This window comes from Sciurus carolinensis, chromosome 14 (genome assembly GCF_902686445.1).
Source record: "Sciurus carolinensis chromosome 14, mSciCar1.2, whole genome shotgun sequence".
NCBI classification, from domain to species: domain Eukaryota; kingdom Metazoa; phylum Chordata; class Mammalia; order Rodentia; family Sciuridae; genus Sciurus; species Sciurus carolinensis.
In genome coordinates, this window is record NC_062226.1 from 72,106,150 (window position 1) to 72,119,793 (window position 13,644).

Below are 13,644 nucleotides of genomic sequence, written 5' to 3' on the forward strand. Positions count from 1 at the left end.
ACAATAGCTAAAACATGTACCCAACCTAGATACCCTTCAACAGATGAATGAATAAAGAAAATGTGATATAAATAATGGAATATTACTCAGCTGTAAAGAACAAAAGTCTAGCATTGACTGTTAAATGGATGGATTTATAGAATATCATGCTAAGTGAAATAAGTCAAACCCATAAACCAACCAAATGTTTTCTCTGATAAGACAATGCTAATTCACAACAAAGGGAGTGGGGGATAGGGAAGAATAGAGTTACTTTATATTAGGTAGAGGGGAGTGAAGGGAGGAGAATTGGTACAGGGTAAGGAATGATAGTAGATTAAAACAGACATTATTTCTTAATGTACATGTATCACTACATGACCAATGTGTTCCTGCAATATGTATAATCAGAAAAATTTGAGATTAAACTCTATTTATGTATGATCAATCAATATATGAATGCATTTTACTGTCCTTTACACCTTATTAGAATAAATAATATAAAAAATTTAAGATAGTAGTACTTCTACATCATTGCTAGAATAATTGAAAAAATTACCCTGGTCCAATACAAGAGGAGCTTTTCCATTAGCTCAATTATTTTTGTTTTCAGATTTTTGAGATTGATCTTTCCAAAGGGAACTTGATTGAATCTACCAACTTCTAAACAGGAAAGTACATCAATATCTCCATATTAGTTCAGCAGGAGGAATACACTTCCAAACACTCTCCCTGAGACTTAATGGGTCATGGGGACAGACATCTTATGAAAACAGCTACCTAATGCACAAAACTATTAATTTTGTGGTCTGGATCACTGACCTCTCAAATACAGGCGTCATTCTTCTTAAGGATGTGAAATCATTTTTCCCATAGATAATTTCTTTGACATTGTCAACAGGTGACTGCACCAGTAATATGCACTATTATTCTTCTCTAATGCTATTTGATGTTTTATAATATTTTTCTTCTAGGAACATCATAATTTAAATGGTTATTTCATCATTTTGTATTCAGGATAACTTTAATAAATAATTGTATAAATCTTTGATTATTCTCTTGGTGTAAACTAAATTATTTGGTCAAAATGTATGCATATGTCAAAAACCTTAATACCTATTAATAAGTTGCTTTCTAAAAGATATTAGCAATTTATAGTTGTAGCAATTGTTTGAAATGAAGTCCACTTAACTATAGCAATAACAAAAATATGAAGTTTTGCTCCTGAAAAATACAAAATAAATTTTATTATCATCATCTTATGAACAGATTATTGTATGTAAAGACTAAAAATGGGGATTCTAAATTAAGAATAATTAAAAATCTGAAGACAATATATTTTGTAGCAATTGCACAGAAAATTAAAAGCAAAATTTGCACTACACAAAGTTGAGCAAGCAAGGAAGACTTTACTCAATACTATTGCAGTAGGTGATAGAGGTCAAAACTGAATCTGATCTCAACTCAGATGAAACAACAGCTGAGAGGGTTTTGATGCACTGAGGTATGCTGTTGAAAGAGCCTCCAGGATGAGCCCTGGAAAACAATGTTGGGCACATTCCAATTTTGTTAATAATTTTCTCAGAGATTAGACAATGTGTGTTTGTCAATTGGCAATAACTGAATTTAAACTCCTGCCCAAGCATAGAGATTAGAGCATTGGGGTGCCATATCCTAAATGTTTATATGTCAAAGAGACCCTTCCAAGCTCTTCAGGTTGACATTCCTAGGTTCTAACCTGCCAAAGTAACTTCAGAAAGACATGTTTTCTAAATTTAAGAGTAATAAGATAATTGAGGTTAGTATAATAGAACTAAGAAAATGGAGGGTCAAAATCAGGAAGAAACATGTTTTAACATTAGTCAAATGTAGAAGCCATCTTGATCTCCTGTAATGACAACTTATGGTACAATATTAGGGCAAGACTTTAAGAAATTAACCTAAATTAGCAAAACATTTATATTCCCAATGGAAGAATGTCATAACTCATTAAAATGCATATTAAGTTAATAGATTTACTTCCTTAAATATCACTAATACCTGGGAGGCTCTTGTACAGGATGACTAAGAGATAAAACTTTTGCAAAAGTTTTGAATGTGTATTCCTATTTGAATGAGATAATTGGGCTTTCAGATTAAGAGATCTGAAAATAGAGGAACAGAAGTTATCCAGAGTTTCCTCAGCTGTGTTCTGAAGTATATAGAAAGACTTTGTGACAACTGAGACTCAATTCAGGAAACATTTCTAGACCCTGCCATTTGTGGGCTGAGGAAGTCCAGACAGACACTGGTTATGCAATGAAATTTCTATTGTCCAACAAATACGTTTCTGTTATTCTAACTACAGTCTTCATTCTAATAGGAGATGTCTATAATTTAAAAATGAATGCAACACAGATTCTGTTCTCAAGTAATTTGCAATCTAGTGGAAGTAATGAGATGTGCATGTGAGTGAATTCAAGAAGCAGATGATTCACAGATGCTATATATGGATTTGATTTTGTTTATAATTTTAAATTTTAACAACATATTTTTCTTATTGCCATTTTTCTCTTTTCTGTTTAACTCATTAACATTCCTTTCAATTTTTTTCTGCGTATATCAGCAAGTTTCATTGTAATTACTTTTCTGTGAATATTCTTTTGCTACTCTCCTTAAGGGAAAACATGCTGTTGTCTATTCATATTTTTGTCTTTTCCTTCAGTTAATTTACTTGGCTCTAGCCACTATTTACTCTCAAGATGAACTCTCTGCATTCAGAATATTTACTCATTATTAAAAAACAATATTACACAGTGTTCAAATACTCTTAGATTATAAAAGATGCAGATATTTTATTATTCTGATGTAAATTTTTTATCAGTTATAGCAAAAGTGCTTACTTTGTTTTTCCCCAAAGATTGCTATCAATTTTTTGTCTTTTTAAGAAATGTTCACTTCATTCCATCCATATTCATATATACAAAAGATAATGTTCTGCTAGCATATTGTTTCCTGTTTTTATTTTCTTAATAAATTCCAATATCAACACTGAGTAATTAATTGTATTACACTTAAGAAAAATGTTAGCATCATAGATATGTTTCAGTTGTTTTATCCCCAATATTATGAAATTTGTCATGATGCATGCAACATGAAAATGTCTTATTATTAATAAAAGGAAGCTTACATAAAATTGCATACATGGAATTGTTATATAAGACCTGATGGACCCTTTAGATGAAGAAGAGACATTGTCCAGAAAGATGAGGTACAGGAGTATTTGGGGAGTGGGAGAGCAATGATGAGGCACTCTGGCTCTTCCTGTGCTGAGCACGTAAAACTGGCTCTCACTGTGCTAAGCACAAGCCTGACCAAAGGGGAGGCATGGGAATGTGTGATGGAGGCCACTTTTCTCTTTTCCCTGCCTACCAAAAATTAACACCAGTTCCTCCAAACATAAGGGGAAGAAGTGAGATGGAAAAGCACCAGACGAAGTGTTCATGTGTGCAGGTGAATAACACTTTCAACAAAATATCTCCTAAAGGGGAAAATTTTAAAAAGAACACACATTAATAATTTTTCTATCATTTTTTGAACTGTAGACCTCTAGTTAAAGTTCAAAAGAAACTAAAAGTTAAAAAAGAGCGAACTTTTCATGCAAGGGTTTATATTGCACTACAGTCCACTGGGATATTTTGATAAGAGTGTCAACTTATAAATTACTTTTTAATTTTCAAATTCTCTTGTTTATAAAATAATTTGCAAAAGTACAATTTAAAGTCAGAATGTTATTTTAAGATACCTTAGCTTTAAACTCTTATTTTTCTAGATTTTAGGAATTAAACCTGCAAACCCATTTCCAACATCCTCAGTTATAATTTAGACTGCCTTAGGCTCAGCCATCATAACTGCCTTTCTGCATGGAGGAATTAGATTATAAATCTCATGTTTGTCTTTTGCATACATTAAGCAGAGACCACCTGCTTATTTCACACAATATATTAAAAGAAATGTTATTTAAGAATATTCAGAACTTATTATTTATTTGTTAGTACAGGAGAAAAAGAAGTAGTATTATTACAAGATTCTTCTTGGGTTATTAAGCAGAATATTTTATGTGATACAAATAAAGCATATAATTAAAATACTTTTTATGTAAGATTCATCTACAAATTAAGAATTCATAAATTTCAAAAATAAGCACTTTAAATGCTTAAAAGAACACAACCAATTTGGTCAGTCATCTTACATACAAGAACAGATACAAAATGGAATATCACAGGAGAAAGAAAATATTCATGAGTGAAGCAATATTTGATGATAATTCCATGAATGATCTTTTAATATGCAATACTAATTATTTTGGCACCAAGTTCATAGTTTGCTCAAAACTCAAAGCTTATTGTCCCACAGGGACAATAACTCAGCAGAGAGGAATTAAACCCACGATGACAGAGTTGCTGAATATGTAAAAAATGTCAGTACTAAGAGACTGGAGTAGGAGTGCAAAAATGGGAGATGGCCTGTCCTTGTGATTTTGTAGTCACTAAATGATGCTTGGTATGAGAGCTGACATTCAGGACTTCAAAAATTATGAATAACATTGAAATATCTTCATGAAATAATGGAACACAGCACCCACTATCAGACCAGGATTTCCCAACTTTGTTATTATAAATTCCTCCCATCCTATTGCTCTTCATAAAGACACTGTATTTCAAACATTGTCCTCAATGAAGTTTTAATATCACTAATATATAATCTTTCTCTGTGTTTATTTTTTGTATATCTATACATTATGTATTTAAGAGTAAAAACATTCACAATCCTTCACCCAGCATAATTTTGGTCTGTCCCTGGGAGACAATACAATTTCACCACCTGCCAATTTCAAAACTCCTCCTAACACTGGTCAAATGTATCCAGACTTAAATTTTTATATTTGGCACTTCTGCCCAATTTTAAAGCCTTAATGAATTCATTAATTGTGCAAATATATGCAATTTCACCAATTTTCTTAGTGTTTGTATATTATGGCCAACCTTCTCTTGATTCTCTAAAATAACCTTCTGAACCTTCAAAATCCAGCATGTCTCTACTTCTATAAAATCATCCTCTACTTTTACAGGAGTGTGTTTTTCAAGTCCAATTTGTGCCAACTTATTATTTAGCAATGTTATCCATTATAACAATTACAGCACTTCAAATATTTTTATAACTTTCCTCATTATATTTGAAAACAATAATATTTAATTCGCTTTCAAATATGTATCAATTGGTCTGACTCAGTATAACTGAAGGAGTGAATTACTAATATTGACATGTTAATGGAAAAGGTAGGGGATGAGCCTATAATAAAGGAATTCTTAAAGATGAACAAAATAGGAAAATTCACTAAGTGCACTTTTTTTGTCTTTTAAAAGCATCATTTAAAATCACAAAGTTTAATACACAAGAAAGTTTAATACACAAGAATATGCAAGACAAAAAGCCTGATAAAGTTCTAAGTCCCAGAGTTGGTAGTTTAGGAGGAATCAAAGAAAACAATCCTTTCCTTAGTCTCCCTGGAAAAGAAGGAGTAACAGAAAACAGAACATCACCAGGCCCTGGGTGAATCCAATGTAGGTATCACATAGGGGCTAGCTCTCTACCAAAGTAAGGTGCTGATTTTCCTTGTCAAGGTCCTGGTCTTGCTCCCATGCTCGTCCTCCAGTTTTCAGAAGCCATCCAGTTCCAAGAATGGCTCCTTTCTTTAATTTCCTAACATTTTCACTTAGGGGAGAAGGTTACTTACCCTATCGTGGTGTCAGGGTTCCAGGGGAGTTGCCATCCTGCAGGATGGTGAGGGGGTATCTCCTTAGGACCTTGTTGTTTGGTTTCCATCTATAGCACTTAGAACCTGAAGATCAGGGACTCTCAGCGTCTATTGAGGAATTGTCTGTACTCTCGCTGGCCACAGGGGTTTTTGTGGGATGTCTTGCAGACTCTGGGGAAGACACCTGTTTGAAAGGGAGCTCAGGGTCATTCCAAGGTAGCATCTGGTCCTCAAGTGATAACTGAGTAGCCAAAGGCAATCTAGCTCAGAAGATGAAGGTTCTCCCAGGGTCAGAACAGATTCTGGGGGAAGATTTGATTTGGAGGCTTCAGTCTCAAATACTTCACCCTGCTTTTTCACCAGTGGACTCTGAGGGTCTGCACTGCTGGTCTTCATAGGTGTCCATGCAATGGCAAGGGTAGGAGAGCGGCAGTGGAGTCAGGGAGTGGTGGAGTTGGGCCGGGGTGGGTCTGAGCACTGGAGTTCCTGCTGCAGCATGAACACTGCCACACAACCACAGCTAGCCAGCACCAAGGGGGAGAAGGCTCGCTGACCTGTCACCCTGCAGCCGTCAGGTCCAAAAAGAGAAGGGAGGCCCGTCTCAGTAGCCTGCCCTACACAGCACTGTGGGCTCATCTGGGACCTCAACTTCCACTTCTCGAACTGCATTGAGAAAATGGAAGTGGGGCAGAGCTGAATGAAAGCCAGGACTCAAGAACTGACCAATAGCGTTTGTACATTCTGGACCAATAGCATTGGTACATTTTCAAGCCCTAATTAGCATTACTGTGGACCAATCACAGTAACTCAAGGGCTATAAAACCCCTTGGCACAATTTGCCAAGGTCTTTTGGAGGAAGAATACGAACCGTGAGGCATCGAGGTGCTTGTGTTCTGCTCTTGATCTTTGTCTTCAGCAAATGCTTATTCTCACCGGTTGATTGCAGTCTTGGAATTCAAGAGAGAAGAACTTTGGAAGAAAACAAGGGTGAGTTGCTGGGGTGCACTGCACTGTGGCATGTCTGGGGAGTGGAGTGCGTCTGGTTTCACAGTATTTCTTTTTGACCTTCTGGAGGTCAATATGTGTTGAAGGTGCCTATACTGACTTTTTACTTTTGTTTTTCTCTTGTTATTGGAAAATGCAAAAGGTGTTTTGTCTTTATTGTGAAAATTCTTTTTCTCAAAACCCTGTGTGATTGTGGGTGAGATATCTGAAATGTAGACTCTCAGATTCTGATGTAAGAACATTTGAAGTAGTTAGATACTAATTTCAGGAAGAACAAGAAATAAATGTGCAGGGGAGACAAAAAGAACCCCTAAATAAAATAATGTGTCAAGTCTTGATTTACATGTGCTTGTGTGCTTATACACACGAATATATACACATTTTTTAATCATGTAATTAAAATTTATTCCAAATGTTTTAACTCCAGTTTTATCAGGATTTTTGTGGATTTACCCCCACAAGTTAAAGTATCTTGTATTTGTTAATTTAAGCATCTTAAGGCCTGGAACTTTTTTCCCAGATCAAAATGTTCTAGTGTGATAGGATGAATTTACCAAGTGTCTGAGGAGACTAGAGCACTACAATATTGGCTTGTAACTCAGGCTGACAGAGACATGGTCTGTGAAATATTGAAAATGTTGAATTTTCTCAATATTTTAAATAGCTGTCTATTGCTGTTTTCATTGTGATTCTAGGTTTAAGCTTGGCGTGTAAGAAAAAAAGGTTTAAATGTCCACATTGAATGATCTATCTCACCTGTTCCTCAAGGGGTCACAGAGCCAGTGATAATTTATGAGAGGTAAATGTTTGCTGAGGTTCATTACTAGCCTCTGCACAGAACTGGAAACTTGGGCTTTCCAGAACCAGTCTGGACTTAGGTCTGCATATTGAGCATCATTTACTTCAAGATGTTTGCTAATAGCCCCTGTTGTTTCTTCTTTGGCCAATCAGTTACTTAGAAGGTATTAATTTTTCTAATATTTTGTGGTATGCTATATCATTATTTTATTATTGCCATTGATTATAACAATTCCATTGGAAAAAAGCAGGGAATGAGGTCCTACTGACCTGTGCTGTGTGGACTAGAATCTGTGTGATCTGGACAACGTACTCTCTGAAGTTTGGTTTCATCATCTGTACAGTGAGGATGATAATGCGTACTTTGAGATATATTGGTAGGATTAGGGAGGTCCCATGATTAAAACAAGCCATGCATGCAAGCTTATTAAGTGTTTGACATATGAAAGCTACTTAATGGTTATTGTCTTATATAACAATCACTAGGCAGTAAGATTCAATGATGAAAGACACTGTGTTCAAGAGTTTAGCTTCCTAAACTGTACCCCAGAAATATCTTGAACCATTTCCACATGTTAAGTTATGAAAGCACAAGGTTTTCTTGTAAATTCTATATAGTGTAACCTTAGAAGCAGGGACACCAAGGATTTAATCCTAAAGTCATACAAAGAAACATCAATATAAATTGTCTGCCAAGATATTTTTGGTTCTAGCAAATGAAAATATTTTTAAAAAGAATCAATTACAAATGTTTTGCCTAAGATTTTATGGAATACAGTAGTTTCCCCTTTTCCACAGGAGGAATGTTTCAAGATCTCCCCAGTGGATGCATAAAACCATGGACAGTTCTGAAACGTGTATACACTACATACTTTTTCTATATCAATGCTCTTCAACTTACAGTGAGTTAAGCCTCATAAAACCCATTGTAAGTTGATATATCCTAGGTTGATATCGTAGCTTACCTCAACCCATCAAACAGCAGAATTAGCAACACAGTACACTGTATGGGCTGTTTGCCCTCATGATTACATGGCTGGCTGGGAGCAGCAGCTGAAACAGTGAGAAATGAAGCCATCTGTGGTGTTGGTTTTGGAAAGACCAAGCTCCTGCTTTCTGAAATAGTCATTGAGGCACAGAGTTTCAAATCATGTCATCAAGGACAGACTATAGGCTTTGTCATTCCCAGATCTCCCAACAGTCTTTATTACTCATTGCTTTTCTTTTCACTGGAAAGATGAATGTTTCAAACCATACACGAGGTGCTGTATCATTGCCTGCCAATAATTTAGAATACTGAAGCTGCTTCCAGATTCCCATCAGAACCTTATGACTTCCTCAGGACTGCACATTTAGTGATTTTTAAATAATACAATATAAAATTGACTATTTTGTGATTCTCATTTATTCTAGTGATGACTGTATTAGAAGGAAAAAAAACCCAATGCATGGGTTAAAAATTGAGAAATGTAATTAAGTTATATTCTTGCTTTGCTCATTTTTCATAAATTAATTTAATTTAGTAAAACATCTTTCTTTACAAAATTAAATGTACCTGGGACAGGACTGTATTATGGAGGCCTATAAAATTGCTTAACTTTAATACTGGTGATTTTGAAAGCAGTTTTAGAATGTTTATGGAATGTAGTCAATAAATCACATCATTAAAACCACTTTAACTTGAATATATACAAAGTCTTTTATAGGACATTTCTGGGAATGATATATTTCAGTGATTTCCATAAGTGTTATTGAAAAAAGGCAAAAAATAGAATACTTCAGTTGTTCAGCAGGGTTTAATTAAATCCATCACACAGGTAATTAAATATGCAAATATTTCATTTATTGATGAACTTCACAGGAACTCTTGTAACACTTAGTGATTTTCAGCTTGGTGGTGCTGCAGGTCCATCACAGATCTAATCTAGGTGAATGATGGTATATTTAAGAAAGAACAATGATCTTAAAATGGAAATAAAAGTGACTTGAGAGCTTGCTTAGTTCTTAAATGGGTATTTTTGAACTGTTTATGAATTATACGGATATATTTTTCATAGTATAATAGTAATTTTTAGCATCACTGTATTTAAAATTGCAAGGATACTACAGACGATTATTAAAATGTTTTTCTGTAACAGAAAACTCTTGGTATTAGTGAATTACAGCCTAATTTACAGGACTTTCAACTTCATATCTGGATTTGTGGTGTTTATTTCCATATAAATAACTGATAAATATCAAGATACTTTTATTGTCTATCAATTCATATTTATATCTTTCAACTATCATTCACACACCTGATTTAATTGCATGAGATAACTTCTTTGGATCCCAGAACAAAAACAAACATTAAACTTACCCTATTTAATCATTCCTTTTAGCACTATCTTTTACTGCATCTTAACACCCAAATCTTGAGTAGCAAGTGGTTCATAATCCAGAAACCCATTATATAGTATAATCTTTTTATTTATTTTTTTACTGGGGATTAAACCCAGGCACTTAACCATTGAGTCACATCTCTAGTTCCTGCCCCTCTTTTTTTAATATAGAAAAAGGGTCTCACTAAGTTGCTTTAGTGCCTCACTAAGTTGCTGAGGCTGGCTTTGAACTTGCGATCCTCCTACCTCAGAGTCCTGAGCTGCTGGGGATGCACCACTATGCCTGGCAATATGTTATAACCTGAAAAACTTGGTTTAGCTCCCTCCTGTGCTGAAACTCATGTATCTGTCTAAAGTGCTCTGTAGGGAAAACAGCTGAAAATAGTGAGTGCTGACAAGAAGAGATGCCAGTTTCCGCTTCAGAGGATACTGGAAGTTCCAGATTCTCAGTTCCTTTCAGAATGCTGTAGTTGTATCAGAGTTTGATGGTGCCTCTTTTTCTCTGTTGCCAATCCTCTTACTAAGCCTATTGCTCATTTTTTCCCACTGCTCATATGTTAATAGCAATATCATATATGGCTTTGTTTATATGTAGTTCAAAAGATGAATAAAGTAGCACTAATTTTATTTTCAAGGTGATAGAATTTGGAGTTTATTCCACATAATAGAGCTTCAGTTTGCATACTTTTTGTTTTGGTAGCTTTGCTTTGTAGGCAGCATGATAATCTGTGGAAAATCAGACTTTTCTGATAACATACTTGTAGCCTTCTGTAGCTTGTATCAATGTTGAGGACAGAAAGGCAAGTGAGTTCAGAAACAAGTGCCATCCAAAATCTTACTAGTGTCTATACGGTCTTGGGAAGACTGTACTCTAAACACGAATAGGCATAGTCACCCTTGGGAATAGTCACTCAACAATCATTGTCTTGGTTGCTCTTATATAAAATGCTACTCATCTCAGAATTAATGAGAGTGTTAAAAAGATGATCAATTGATAGAACTTGATCATTTTCTTGCATGTATAAATTAATTATTAGTTATCATTATTAAAGTACTTTAAACTTCCTGGAAATTTGTTTCAATTTTTGGGATCTGGCAGAACATGGGTGTCAAAGCCTTTCTCCCCACCCTTTCCAGCAGTTAGTCCCTTTTTATATTTCCTCTTAGACTTGCAAGCTGGAAATCAGTCTGCACCTAGAATTCTTGATGAACTAGAAAATGTTAACACTGCTTCTTATTCACCCACTCAATGTCAAAATGGAGCCAACTTATTAAAGAGAAAGAAGACAAATAAAATGATAGAATACACATTAAATTTTAATCACGACAGGTTCATCTAAGACATGTAGCTGACATACTGAAGAAGAATTATATTTAGTTCTGGGAGACAACAGTATTCTTTAAGAGGCTAGTCAAATTCATCTAGTAAGGGGAAAGAGAATGGTGAGATAAGGATGGAAGAACACAATATCTTTCTGCTTCTGACACAAGCATTTAGACCTTTTAAGTTCCAAACAAAGCATAGATGTTACTTTTGATATTACCGTATTTGGAATAAAATGTGTTTTAAAGAAATCTTACTGGGGTAGTTTCTTCTAGTGTCCTTCTCAGTGAACTGAAGTAAGTTTCCACAAAATGGGTGGGGAAAGAGATACCTGAAATAACCCCTTACTGCTTGTCAGATACAAGCAGTAAGATGAATTTCAAGTGACAAAATGTTTATTATAGAATTCTAGGCTATTGCTTAGTGTGAAATTGTTCATTTTTACCATGTCAATTTGGGTTTGTCAAAATGAGGCATGAAGCTATTTTAACTACTTACCTAAAAGCAGTCACATTCTTTAGCATAACATTTAATGGAATCCACAATCTGAAATCAATCTGCCTTACATTTCACTTTTCTTGTTTATAAGTTCAGTAATTCAATTACCTATCAAAGTGCCCACTATTGTCCAACAGACACCTTCCAGTCAGGGTGTGGGGAGGGACAGTGAAAAATCCACTCCAGTTTTAGTCTATTTAAATCTATCTATTTTTGCAGGCTCAACTCAAATATTATCTCCATATCAAATCTTCTCTGTTATCTCTTTGTTTTGTTTTATTGGGGGTTACCCAGGATTGAACTCAGTGACACTCAACCACTGAGCCACATGCCCACCCCTATTTTGTATTTTATTTAGAGACAGGGTTTCACTGAGTTACTTAGCACCTCACCATTGCTAAGACTGGCTTTAGACTTGCTATCCTCCTGCCTCAGCCTCTGGAGCCTCAGGGACTACAGGCATGTGCCATGGGGCCCAACTTCTTATCTTTTTATCTTCCAGGAAAAGACAATAAGCAATCTTTCTCTTCTTCTTATGTTTTTGACCATTTATTTATGCCTACTCTTTGCAATTTATTACTATTTTCTAAAATAATTTTTAATGCACATTCCTTACTGTTCTCTAAAATAATAAACTTCCAAAGAGTAAGGTTCTCATCCTGTCATTACTGTGCACCACAGAAGCTAGCAGGCCACCTTGTTAACTCTCATCCATTTGCATTCTAACCCATTTATTTACTCTGCAAACTATGTTCCAGGAATATTTCAAGGCACTGTGAGTACTAAGGAGAGGGAGGGAGAAAAGAGAGAGGAGGTAGGAGAGAGGGATGAGGAGAAGAGAGAGAAAGAGGGAGGGATGGAAAGAGAGAGAATTCTTGCCCTAAAGGACTAATACTGTGAGAAATTAAACATATTATCTTAATGCTTTAAGTACACTGATATTTTGGATAAGCAAATGCTAGGGAAAAGAAACGAACACTCATGAGAGATAGAGAACAAGTTGAAGGGTTAGAGGTGTGGCATGAAGCTCTTCAATACTGTAATGTCTGGAGTTTTAACTGAGGTCAATGAGGATTTGTTGAGGATTCTTAATTCCATAGTTAAACCTTCTGATTATGTAAGGATGGGTGGTCTTGGCATCTGAAAATTGAGACAGTGAATCCAATTTGAATGTCATTGAGGTTAATAAAGAAACAAAATAATAAAGTTGGCTCTAAGACAGTAGCAAAGGTGAAAGAAGAAAGATTTAAGAGTTAATTTTTATGAAGCCTTGACCATGTCCAGTCATTGATTTGAGGCACAATGAAGGAATTGAGGATGACTTCAAGGCTTAGGCAACCACAGTGCCACATTAGTGGACCAGAAAATGTGGTGGGGAGAAAGGTTTGGGAAGGGAGTGTCATCAGTGTTAAACCAAATGAGTTTAGTGTGTATATAAGTGGAATGGAGGCTGAAGGTCACTGAAATTGAAGGGGTCAAGCAATTATAATGCTCAGATTCAAGTGTCTCATTTGCATGCATTTGAATTTGATTAGCAAATAGGAGATGCTGGGTCAGTTGAAGAATATTGTTATCAATGACAAGAATACTTGGGGAAAAGGGTGTAAATTACCTGGAGGTGAATCTCTGAAAACAACAGGGAGGAGTTCCTGAGAGGACAATCCCCCAAAAATTTATCCGAGGAAATCTCCCATCAGACCAAAGGTTTCTGGCCTCACCACTGCTTGGTGAATAATTGCATCTGAGATTTCTATAGTGAAAATGAAAAATGCATTTCCTGGGAGTAAATTGCATTAGCAACCTCCATGCGAGCCTCAGAGCTGGGCCTGATGAAAGAAGCCACTTGGAGAAAGAGAAGGAAA

The 13,644-nt window shown here is 35.4% G+C and overlaps 1 pseudogene; it reads right to left on the reverse strand.

The window, feature by feature from the left end:
- Positions 1–5,600: 5,600 nt before the first annotated feature.
- On the reverse strand, positions 5,601–6,199 carry LOC124964032 (cell division cycle-associated protein 3-like; annotated as a pseudogene).
- Positions 6,200–13,644: the final 7,445 nt, after the last annotated feature.